General features: G+C 30.2%; 1 long non-coding RNA gene across 1 annotated transcript in view; it reads right to left on the bottom strand.

Moving 5' to 3' along the window:
• Window positions 1–735: 735 nt before the first annotated feature.
• LOC127809815 (uncharacterized) overlaps window positions 736–13,485 on the bottom strand; it is a 46,803-nt gene continuing 34,053 nt past the window's right edge. Inside the window, exon 11 of the long non-coding RNA XR_008025278.1 lies at window positions 736–1,019. This is a non-coding gene — a long non-coding RNA (uncharacterized LOC127809815). The remainder of the gene's footprint in view (window positions 1,020–13,485) is intronic.

The following is a 13,485-nucleotide window of genomic DNA, read 5'->3' as shown; positions in this document are numbered from 1 at the left end:
TGTATAAATTTGTATTGTTTAATCATGTTATGTCCAAATACACCAAAAGAGTGGCTTTGTGCGGAAGGTAAATGATATGTCCTTAATTTCTAGTCATTTTGTTGTGATATGAATTAAATATTTGTGTCTTTCTTGTGTGCTTTGGTGCTCGTCTTTCATCGCTCAATTTCAATTTATCGCGATATTTTTATTATCGAAATATCGCGATAAATTAGTTTCGGTAAGGCTGTCGGTAAAGGCGTCTAGCTAAGTAGCAAAACTCAAATTTATTCGCAAGTAAGTTCCCCTCCTCTCTCTCTCTCTCTCTCTCTCTCTCTAACGGTTGAAAATCCTCTCGATCTCCTCTCGATCCCAATTTGTTCAAATTGACGTAGACAATAATGAGCTTCAACTCCACTCGCTCTGCCAACTTTGGGTAACGGCAACAATAAGAAGAAGATAAAGGCTACTCAGAAAACCCTAGGCATGGCTTGGGGTTCCAATTCTCGTTCTTCCTTTCGCAATTCGCCGTTCTCCGATTTCGACACGTCTCTCTCTCTCTCTCTCTGTACTTTGATTGCTTTTGTTGATGATTTTCGCATGCTGGTATAGTCAAATTAGTCACATATCCGAGTACAGACGGAATAAGTAGGATCAAATTTAGGAAAATAAATAAATAATTGAATTAGGAAATTAATAATTTATGTTGCAAATTTACGAATAGTTCAAAAGTGTCCCGCTATATTTGATGGTTTTTTGGTTTTGAAAGTTGAATTCTGGTTCCAGATGCAAGTGAAGCTTCAATTCGCTGTATTCAAACCCTTTGAGTAACAGCAACAATAAGAAGAAGAACTCAGAAAACCCTAGGCATGGCTTGGGGTCCCAAATCTCATTCTTCCTCCCGCTCCTCCTTTCGTAATTCGCCTTTCTCCGATTTCGGCAGGTTCTCTCTGTGTGTGTGTACTTTGATTGCTTTTGTTGATGGTTTTTTCATGCTGGTATAGCCAAATTAGGCAAATATCGAGTACCGACTGGAATAACTGGAAAAAATTTAGGAAAATAAATAAATAATTGAATTAGATAATAAATAGTTTCTGTTGTAAATTTATGAGTAGTTCAAAAGTTTCCCACTGTATTTCAAAGTTTTTGGTTTCGAAAGTTGAATTCTAGAACTTACCAATGCCAAAATAGAAGAGCGTAATATGTGTACACCATGTAAAATTGTATATTTTTACTTGTGTGATATTTTTACTTGAGAGGAAGAAGATTTTACTTTGAATAGTGTGTTGTCTCAAGGATTCTGCATTCTGGTTGCAACAAGCTCTATGGTTGTGACCAATTTCACTTCGTCATCTTAGTTATTACCATGACCCTTGAACATTGATTTTATGCAAATGTTTGGACTAGCACCATCCTTACTTTATAAGTTTTTGTGGCATGTTAATTTTGTTATGCGTTCTGTTCTGTTATTTTCTTAAACCTGGCAAAATTGATGGAACGAGCATTTTGGACTGAGGTAATGCTGCACTTTTTTTCATTTTTGGTTCCCTATTTTTTCCATATATGTAATTTGCTTTTTGGTTCTGTAGGATGGGATTTCAATTATAAATTCTTATTTTGTATTGTATTATGCAATTACAAAGGTTTTTCGCTAGTTGAGGTATGTAATTCACTTTTTTTCCTCGGGTTTGATTTGCACACCCCTTTTTTTTTTGGTGAGAAGGTAATGCAAGGACCTTGTTAATCTTGTACCTTGGAGCTTAATTACATTAGAGATTGCATTTCTTCAAGACCTTAATCTCTTAGCATCACCTCTTGCATTTATTAAATTTTAATTTTTTTTGTTGGTTTTTGGTTTGTATATTGAATGTTGTGTTATGGAATTTGTTTTCTCCACATATATGCATGTTTATTTTCTATCTATCTATGGTGTGATAATCATGGTTTTTGACACTCTTGCTCTTCCTCGTTCCCTACATTTCATCTTCATCTTTCTCATCATTATCTTCCTACTACTCCACCTAATAATTGGTCACTGCTTAACAAAGTTTGAACATAAGTCAGTCGAAACTTATGGAATAAGAAATATTATTCATCCTCTTTTTGTTTGCTTTTTGATCCTTAATTCTTTTGAAAGTTGGTGACCTTTATACGTTACTTGACCATTCTTGGTGGATTACAGTTACAAAGTTAACACTGTAAATTTTTTGGTATTCCATAACCACATAGGAATTTTTAATGTACATTTTCTGCATCTAGTTTTTAATCCAAACCCATCCCCAAGTTCACCATGAAAACCTCTACATTACCCTTGTGTTGCATGGGTACATCTCTTCGTGTTTGGGTTGTGTATAAAAACGTTTTAGATAAAATAACACAGTGTAGCTAATATTGGGCACTTACATCAACTGTGGCCCAGTTTTAGTTGACCATAGTTATCCAGAATGCCTGCTAAATTATCTGCTATCTTCAATCGACTGTGGCTTCATCTCCAGTAAACCAAAGTCTTCCAGTAGCCTATTTCCTAGTGTTTTACATGGTTCCTTCCACTTTAATTTATTAACTTTGCCAAAGTTAATATTCAATTGCAAAAAATGCAATTTCACTTCTATTACAATATTCTCTATAACACCATGTAATATGGGGTATTACACTTCCAGCTCCCAAACCCACATCATTGCAACACCTTAGATTTTCCTAATACATGCTAAGTTAAGAAAAAGTTGAAAAGCTAAAATAATTATGATTACCCTATTCCCTCCACTCACTCTCTCTCTCCTACCCATTTTATATGTCTTCTTTTACAGGTTGTATAACACTAAAAAATGATTTCTTAAATGACCAAATTGGCATCTAAATGGTCTCTTACACATCCAACACTTGGTAAAGTTTTCCACCTAAATCACCCATGCACTGTGCACTCTAATTGCTTTTGTCCCCCTGCTTTGATCACCCAAATCTCAATAGAAATTCATACCAGCTATCATTTTTGAACCTTTACATTTTTAGTTATTAACATGCTAAAAATTGGTATAAAGATCCATTCAAAGATTGAGCACGCGTTGAGGATTTTTTATCTTTGAGAGGGGCCTAAGTATGGCCTAATATTCAATTTGCTAAATCCAAACCAAAATACACAAATCTTGGTATATCTAGATCTTCTTATTTCAAACTACTAGCATACTGGGAATTTGCATTGTAATTCATTAGGGTCTAAAAAATCAGCTTATTGTCAAACACTAAAACACTATCAACTAGTAGAGAATGGATCTCATAGTATGTCCACTTTCATAAGCTCAATCAGTGCCTATTCTTGATTGGGCAATAATCGATCCTCTATATAGTCTATTTTCTACAATTTACCTTATCGTACAGTTTTACTTGGCTGTCAGCTCCTCTTAGGCTTATTTGATCCTAAACTCTACTTTCCACTAAATAGACAATCGTATTTGCATTCTGTTTTCACGATTGACCTTATAGTAAAATTTTAGTTTGATGTCAGCTCCTTTTGGCTTTAGTCAATCATAAACTCAACTTCTCACATGGCTGTTAGCTCATGTTGGTTTTACCTCATCTCTACTAGTTCATACAGACATTTCATAATATCATGCAAGGCCAACCACCAAAGTCACTAACATTTACCTTCACATGACATGACAAAACTTAGCATAGCCCAAATCCATGTCTTTGCTACTAAGCTAAAAAGGACTCTCTTACTTGAGTGTGATGCATAATTCCTAGTTATCTTACCTCTTAGATCATCTTAAATTTGAATTTCAAGTGGTTGTGAACTGAACTCTTTTAGTGCGGGATTATACATCCCAAGGGTCTAAAGTTCATTTGTCATTATTGACAATTTGGTTTTTCTCAGCACTATTGTCGATAGTTTGGGTTGTGGGCCTCGGTTCCTTTGCTTTCCCAACAAACATTCAAGAAATGGTAGGGAGGATTCAACTACTAAGTAGGTTATGCATCTAGTTCTAGCGAGTTTTATTTCATTTGCAGACAATTTGCTCAAGTTGGTTATTGACTGCTGATTGTTTTGGTCTCATGATCGATCATTATGCTCCAACTCTTGATTTTTTCTGTTCTTTACATTTTGATTGTAAACTGTTGACCCATGTCCATCTTTCAATGGTTTAGTTGATTTTTTTGCAACTACTAAGACTTGGTATTGCTAACGTATGACATCTAACTCCCCATTCCTTTCATTAATTTGCATCCTCAAATTTATCCTTCCAACATCTTACTAATACTAGGTACACCAAGAGAGACAACCTTTAAGCACCAAATACCAATCAAGAGAGATTCTACAATTGTTTTTCTTAGGAGCAATTAACCAACAACCATTTTGTAATTGCATGCATCATTCTTTCAAAAGAGACAATATAAGTTTTCAATATATACACATGCAACTTGACTCGGCTTATCATCAACTACACCTTATCCTAATGAAGTTTGTGTGGTGGAACAACATTCGTAATGTCAATTGAGCTCTAAAATTCACGTTGACAATTTCTTTTTATCTAGTAACATCCTTTTATTTAGTAAAATCCTTTTATTTAGTATTATAGATTCTAAAAATAGTTGCATTGCCTTCCTTGTATAAGTTATATTTAATATATTACTAGAACTAATATACTTTCATGCTCCTTAGCCAAAATGATAATAGAAAAAAATTGATTGTTTGTCCATATAAGTATTTCCTGCATCATTGCATGCCACCTAGAATACTAACAATTTGCACACATTCGTCTATTAATATGAAAAAACGTTCTGAAAAATAGGTGTGGGTTAAGGTTGGTGAAAAAATAAATTGTTATGAAAGTGAATTTTGTGGTTTTTAAACATTTTAATTACATCAATTATTTAATATTGTTGTTGGATCATCTCTATCCGCCCTGTAATATGTGTAAACCCTGGATTTTTGAAACTTATTATTTGTGGAGAATTTTGAATTTGAGTGTTTTGGTTTATCACTGCCAATTTCTTTTTATCTCAACGCTTCAATTTATCTAGTATTGTCCATCATCTCTCTTGGACTTGTGTAAATCATCATTTTCTAAAACACAATATCAGTGGGGGAATTCTGAAACTGAATGTGGGGTTTATCTTTTGTCAATTATTTTCTGTATAGTTTCCTCAGTTTATTTATTTAGTATTATTCATTTTAAAAATAGTTGCACTGACTTCCTCTGTAAATTATTTAAAATATTATTAGGCAACATTCCTTTCATTGTCCTTGGCCACTATAATAATAGATATAAATTGGTAGTTGTCCATAACTAATTCATGTATCATTGCATTTATCATTGCATTCCACCTGGAATGCTAATTTGCACACATTTTTTTGTTAATAGGAAAAAAAGTGCTGAAAAACAGGTGTAGATTGAAGTTGGAGAAAAAATAAATTATTAAGAAAGTGGATTTTGTGGTTTATCAATAATCTAATTGCATCAATTATTTAGTATTATTATTAGATCATCCGTCTCTCACTTGTAATATGTGTAACACTTATTGTTTGTGGAAAATTCTATATTCGAATGTTGTGGTTTATCACTGTTTATTTTTTTTTAGCTAATCACTTTATTTTATCTAGTATTGTTCTTGGATCATATCTCTTGGTCTTGTGTAAATCATCACTTTTTAAAAATTACTCTCTGTTTGGTAATCCTGAACTCCTTAAAGTTGTGGTTAAGTTATATTTAAAATATTACTAGAATCAATATCCTTTCATGCTCCTCGGCCAAAATGATAATTGAAAAAATTTGATTGTTTATGCATATAACTAATTCGACCTAGAATGCTAACTTTCACAAATTCTTTTATTCATACGAAAAAAATTGCTGAAAAACACGAGTGGATTAAAGTTTGTGAAAAAATAAATTGTTATAAAAGTGAATTTTGCGGTTTTTAATGAATTTAATTACAAGAATTATATAGTATTGTTGTGGATCATCTCTCTTTGCCCTATAATATGTGTAAAGCATGGTTTTTTAAACTTAATGTTTGCGTAGATTTCTGAATTTTAAATCTTGTGGTTTATCACTGCCTATTTCTTTATAGCTAATAACTTCAATTTATCTTGTATTTGTTTTGAATCAGCTCTATTGGTCATGTGTAAATCATTACTTTCTGAAATTTAATGTCTGTTGGGGAATCTTGAATTTGAATGTTGTGGTTTATCGTTGTCAATTTTTTTTATCTAGTTACATCCATTAATTTAGTATTTTTCATTCTAAAACTGGTTGCATTTCCTTCCCTGCATAAGTTATATTTAAAATTTTATTAAAATTGATTGTTGATCCATAATTAATTCCTGCATCATTTAATTCCATTTGAAAAACTAATTTGCACACATTCTTTTGTTAATATGAAAAAAAAGTTCTGAAAAACAGATGTGGATTAAATTTGGTGAAAAAATAAATTGTTGGGAAAGTGAATTTTTGTTTTATCAATAATCTAATTACATCAATTATTTAGTATTGTTGTTGGATCATCTATGTCTGCCCTATAATATGCGTAAACCATTGTTTTTTGGTACTAGATGTTTGTGGAGAATTTTAAATTCGAATGTTTTCGTTTTTCTCTGCTTATATCTTTTTAGCTAATCACTTTAATTTATTTAGTATTGTTCTCGGATCAAATCTCTTGGTCTTCTGTAAATCATCACTTTTTGAAACTTAATGTTTTAGCTTTTCAATGACAATTTCTATTTATCTAGTTATGTCCTTTTATTTATGTTTATTCATCCTAAAAATTATTGCATTGCGTTTCCTGCTTAAGTTATATTCAAAATATTACTGGAACCACATGCTCCTTGGCCAAAGTAATAATAGATAAAAATTGATTGTTGGTCCATAACACTAATTTTTGCATCATTACATTCCACCTAGAATGCTAATTTGCACACATTATTCTCTTAGTATGAAAAGAAGTGCTGAAAAATTAGTTTGGATTAAAGTTGGTGAAAAAATAAATTGTAGTAAAGTGAATTTTGTGGTTTATCAACAATCTGATTGCATCAATTATTTAGTATTGTTGTTGGATCATCTCTCTTTGCCCTGTAATATGTGTAAACTACGACTTTTTAAACTTATTGTCTATGGTGAATTTTGAATTTGAGTGTTCCGCTTTATTACTGCCACTTTCTTTTTAGCTCATCGTTTCAATTTATCTAGTATTGTTGTTGGATCATCTCTCTTGGTCTTGCATAAATCATCACTTTCTGAAACTTAATGTCTGTGGGAGAATTTTGAACTCGAATGTTGTGGTTTATCATTATCAATTTCTTTCTATTGAGTTACATTCGTTTATTTTGTGTTATTCATTCTAAAAATGTTTGCATTGCCATCCCAGCGTAAGTTATATGTAAAATATTATTAGAACACAATTCTTTCATTCTCTTTGACCAAAATAATATCAGATAAAAATTAATTGTTGATCCATAACTAATTCCTACATCATTGCGTTCCACTTGGAATGCTAATTTGCACACAATCTTCTATTAATATGAAAAAAGTTTTGGAAAACAGGCGTGGATTAAAATTGGAGAAAAACTAAATTGTTATAAAAGTGATTTTTATGGTTTATCAACAATCTAATTATATTAATTATTTAGTGTTGTTGTTGGATCATCTCTCTTTGCCTTGTAATATTTGTAAACCATGGCTTTTTGAGACTTAATGTTTAAAAAGAATTTTGAATTCAAATGTTGTCGTTTATCACTGTCTATTTCTTTTTAGCTAATACACTTCATTTTATCTAGTATTGTTCTTGGATCACATCTTTTGGTCTTCTGTAAATCATCTCTTTGCTCCTTGACCAAAATGATAAACGAAAAAAATTGATTGCTGGTCTATAAAAAACTAATTCCTACATTCCACTTAGAATGCCAATTTTCACACATTCATTGATTAGTATAAAAAAAATTGCTAGATGACTGGCATGGATTAAAGTTGGTGAAAAAAAATAAATTGTTATGAAAGGAAATTTTGTGATTTATCAACAATCTAGTTACATAAATTTTAGTATTGTTGTTGGATCACCTCTCTGCTATGTAATATGTGTAAACTGTGGCCTTTTGAGACGTAATGTTTGTGGAGAATTCTGAATTCGATTATTGTGGTTTATCATAGCCTATTTCACTTCAATATATCTAGTATTGTTCTTAGATCACATCTCTTGGTCTTGTGTAAATCATTAATTTCAGAATCCTAAACCGTAAACCCTAAACCTTAATATCTGCTCGGTAATCCTAAACTTGAACGTTGTGGATTATCAATGTCAATTTCTATTTATCAAGTTACATCCATTTATTTAGTATTATTCATTTTAAAAATGGTTGCATTGTCTTCTCTGCTTAAGTTATATTAAAAATGTTACCAGAACTAATATCTCCTCAGCCAAAATGATAATAAAAAAAATTTGATTGTTTGTCCATATAACTAATTATTGTATCACTGCATTCCACCTAGAATCCTAATATTCACACATTCTTCTATTAATATGAAAAAAATGCTGAAAAACAAGTGTGAATTAAAGTTGATGAAAATATAAATTGTTATGAAAGTGAATTTTGTGATTTTTAAACAATTTAATTACATCAATTGTTTAGTTTTGTTGTTGGATTATCTCTCTTTGCCCTGAAAAACAGGTGTGGTCCTTTTAAAATTTAATGTTTGTGGAGATTTTTGAATTTTTAATATTGCGGTTTATCACTGTCTATTTCTTTATAGCTAATAACTTCAATTTATTTAGTATTGTTCTTGGATCAGCTCTGTTGATCTTGTGTAAATCATTACGTTATGAAACTTAATGTTTGCTGGGGAATCTTGAACATGAATGTTGTGGGTTATCATTGTCAATTTTCTTTATCTAGTTATATCCATTTATTTAGTATTATTTATTTTAAAAGTGGTTGCATTGCCTTCCCTTCACAAGTTATATTTAAAATATTATAAGAACAATATTCTTTCATACTCCTTGACCAAAATGATAATAGATTTAAATTGATTGTTGGTCCATATTTAGTGGTTGCATCATTGAATTCCACCTAGAAAGCTATTTTGCACACATTATTCTATTAATATGACAAAGTTATGAAAAACAGGCTGGATTAAAGTTGGCGAAAAAATAAATTGTTGTGAAAGTGACTTTTGTGCCCTTTACTATCAGCAAACCATGATTTCTTGAGGCTTGATGTTTGTGGTGAATTCTAAATTCGAATGTTTTGGTTCGTCACTGATTGTTTTTTTTTAACTAATCTCTTCAATTTATCTAATATTTGTTATCAGACCAAACCTCTTTGTCTTTTGTAAATCATCACTTCAATTTATCTAATATTTGTTGGGGAGTCCTAAACCTGATTGTTGTGGCTTTTCAATGACAATTTCTATTTATCTAATTACATCCATTTATTTAGTTTTTTTTCATCATAAAAATGGTTGCATTTCCTTCCCTAATTAAGTTATTTTTAAAATATAATTAGAACCACAATACTTTCAGGATCACTGGCCAAAGTAATAACAGAATAAAATTGATTGTTGGTCCATAGAATTAATTCTTGCATTCCACCTTGAAATTGATTGTTGGTCCATAGGACTAATTCTTGCATCATTGCATTCCACCTTGAATGCTAGTTTGCACACATTCTTCTATTAATATGAAAAAAAGTGCTGAAAAATAAGGTGTGATTTAATGTTGGTGAAAAAATAAATTGTTATAAAAGTGAACTTTATGGCTTTTAAACAATTTAATTACATAAATTATTTAGTATTGTTGTTGGATCATCTCTCTCTGCCCTGTAACTTAGTGTTTGGGTAGATTTCTGAATTTTGAATCTTGTGATTTATCATTGCTTGCTTATTTCTTTATAGTTAGTAACTTCAATTTATCTTATATTTGTTTTGGATCATCTCTATTGGTCTTGTGTGAATCATCACTTTCTGAAACTTAATGTCTATTGGGGAATTTTGAACCTAAATGCTGTGGTTTATCATTGTCAATTTCTTTTTATCTGATTATATCTATTTATTTAGTATTATTCATTCTAAAATTGGTTACATTGCTTTCCCTGCATAAGTTATATTTAAAATATTATTAAAGTTGATTGTTGGTCCTGGTTACATTGCTTTCCCTGCATAAGTTATATTTAAAATATTATTAAAGTTGATTGTTGGTCCATAACTAATTCGTACATCATTGAATTCCACTTGGAAAGCTAATTTGCACACATTCTTCTGTTAATATGAAAAAGAACTTCTAAAAAAATAAATTGTTGCGAAAGTGAATTTTTGTTTTATCAACAATCTAATTACATCAATTGATTGTTGGTCCATAACACTAATTTGTGCATCATTGCATTCCACCTAGAATGCTAATTTGCACACATTATTCTCTTAGTATGAAAAGAAGTGCTGAAAAATTAGTGTGGATTAAAGTTGGTAAAACATAAATTGTAGTAAAGTGAATTTTGTGGTTTATCAACAATCTAATTCCATCAATTATTTAGTATTAGTTGGATCATCTTTCTTTGCCCTGTAATATGTGTAAACTATGACTTTTTGAAATTTATTATTTGTGATGAATTTTTAATTTGAGTGTTCCGATTTGTTATTGCCAATTTCTTTTTAGCTCGTTGTTTCAATTTATCTAGTATTGTTGTTGGATCATCTCTCTTGATCTTGTGTAATTCATCACTTTCTGAAACTTAATGTCTATGGGGGAATTTTGAACTTGAATGTTGTGGTTTAGCATTGTCAATTTCTTTCTATTGAGTTACATCCATTTATTTTGTGTTATTCATCCTAACATGTTTTCTACTTGGGAACAATGACACAATTGATGTGTCTGTTTTCTTTTACCCTCTAAGCACTTATACCCAAAGTTTTGGCTAAATCCCTTAACATGTTGCATTAACAAGTTTTTAGATGAAGAAAAAAAAAAAGCAATTATTTTAAGAACTTTAAACGATGATTCCTTCTCTCTGTGTGTGTATGTGTGTTTGAAACTTAATGTTTGTGGAGATTTCTGAATTTTGCATGTTGGAGTTCATCACTATCTATTTTTTTTAGCTAATAATTTTAATTTATCTAGTATTGTTCTTGGATCAGCTTTATTGCTTTTGTGGAAATCATCACTTTTTAAAACTTAATGTTCGCTGTGGAATCCTGAACCTAAATGTTGTGGTTTATCAATGCCAATTTCATTTTATCTAGTTACATCCATGTTTTTAGTATTCTTCATTCTAAAAATGGTTGCATTGTCTTCCTTGCGTAAGTTATATTTAAAATATTATTAGAACACAATCTTTTCACTCCTTTGTCAAAACTAATTCTTGCATCATTTCATTCCATCGGGAAAGCTAATTTACACACATTCTTCTATTAATATGAAAAAAAAAGTGTCGAACAAGTGTGGTTTGAAATTTGTGAAAAAAAAAATTATTGTTAAAGTGAATTTTTTGGTTTATCAACAATCTAATTACATCAATTCTTTAGTATTGTTGTTGGATCATCTCTGTCTGCCTTGTAATATATGTAAAGCTTAGCTTTTTGAGACTTAATGTTTTTAGAGAATTCTAAATTTGAATGTTGAGATTCATTAGTGCCTAATCACTTCCTAAAATTTATCTAGGATTATTATTGGATAATCTCTCTTGATCTTGTGTAAATAATTACTTTCTAAAATTTTAATGTGCATGGGGGAATTCTAAACCTTAATGTTGTGATTTAGCAATGTCAATTTCTTTTTATGTAGTTTCTTCCATTATTTATTCTAAAAATAGTTGCATTGCCTTCCCCGCATAAGTTATATTTGAAATATTACTAGAACTACAATCCTTTCTTGCTTCTTTGCAAAAATAATATTAGATAAAAAATTAATTGTTAGGCCATATAACTAATTTCTGCATCATTGCATTCCACCTAGAATGCTAATTTGCCCATATTCTTCGATTAGTATGAAAAAAAGTGCTGAAAAATTGGTGTGGACTAAAGTTGGTGAAAATATAAATTATTATGAGTCTATTTTGTGATTTATCAACAATCTAGTTACATCAATTTTTTAGCATTGTTGTTAGATCATCTTTCTTTGTCCTGTAAAATGTGTAAATCATGACTTTTTAAAACTTAATGTTTGTGAGAATTTTGAATTTGAATGTTGTGCTTTATTACTGTGTATTTGTTTATAGCTAATCACTTCAATTAAACATTGTTCTTGGATCATCTCTTTTGGTCTTGTGTAAATAATGCATTTTTGAAATTTAATGTTCATTGTGAAATTCTGAACTTGATTGTTGTGATTTATCTTAGTTAATTTCTTTTTATCTAGTTACATCTATTTATTTAATATTATTCGTTCTAAAAATGGTTCATTGCCTTCTTTGGGTAAGTTATATTTAAAATATTATTAGAACCACAATCCTTTCATACTTTTTCACCAAAATAATAATAGATAAAAAATTGATTGTTGGTCTATATAACTAATTCATTCATCATTACATTCCAACTAGAATGCTAATTTGCACACATTCTTTTGATAAGATGAAAAAACGTTTTGAGAAATAGGTGTTGATTAAAGTTGGTGAAAAAATAAATTGTTATGAAAGTCAATTTTGTGGTTTTTCAATAATCTAATTACATCAATTATTTAGTATTGTTGTTGGATCATCTGTCTCTTTCCTGTAATATGTGTAATCCATGGTCTTTTGAAACCTAATGTTGTTAGGGAATTTTGAATTTAAATGTTGCGATTTATCTTTGCATGTTTCTTTTTAGCCACTCACTTCAATTTATCTAGTTTTGAACCTGAATGTTGGGGTTTATCAATGTCAATTTTTTTTTATCTAGTTATCTCCATATATTTAGTATTATTCATTTGAAAAATGGTCGCATCAACTTCCCTGCGTATGTTATATTTAAAATAGTTTTAGAATGCAATTCTTTCATTCTCTTTCGCCAAAATAATAATAAATAAAAATTGATTGTTGGTCCATAACTAATTTTTGTATCATTCCATTCTGCCTAGATTGCTAATTTGCACACATTTTTCTATTAATAATAAAAAAAGTGCTGAGAAACAAGTGTAGATTAAAGTCGGATAAAATATAAAATGTTATGAAAGTAAATTTTATAGTTTATCAACAATCTAATCACATCAATTATTTAGTATTGTTATTGGATTATCTTTCTCTACCTTTTAATATGTGTAAACGGTGGCTTTTTGAGACTTAATGTTTGTGGACAATTCTAGTGCATAGTTCTTAATTCAAACGTTGTGGTTTATCATAGCCTATTTCCTTTTAGTTAATCACTTCAATATATCTAATATTGTTTTTGGATGACATCTCTTGGTCTTTTGTAAATCATCAATTTCAAAACTTTAATGTCCGTTCGGTTATCTTATCCAGTATTGTTTTTGGATGATATCTCTTGGTCTTTTGTAAATCATCAATTTCAAAACTTTAATGTCCGATCGGTTATCTTGAACTAGAATGTTGTGAAT

This window comes from Diospyros lotus, chromosome 9, assembly GCF_014633365.1.
Source record: "Diospyros lotus cultivar Yz01 chromosome 9, ASM1463336v1, whole genome shotgun sequence".
NCBI classification, from domain to species: Eukaryota; Viridiplantae; Streptophyta; class Magnoliopsida; order Ericales; family Ebenaceae; genus Diospyros; species Diospyros lotus.
This window is presented reverse-complemented; position numbering and strand designations above follow the sequence as displayed.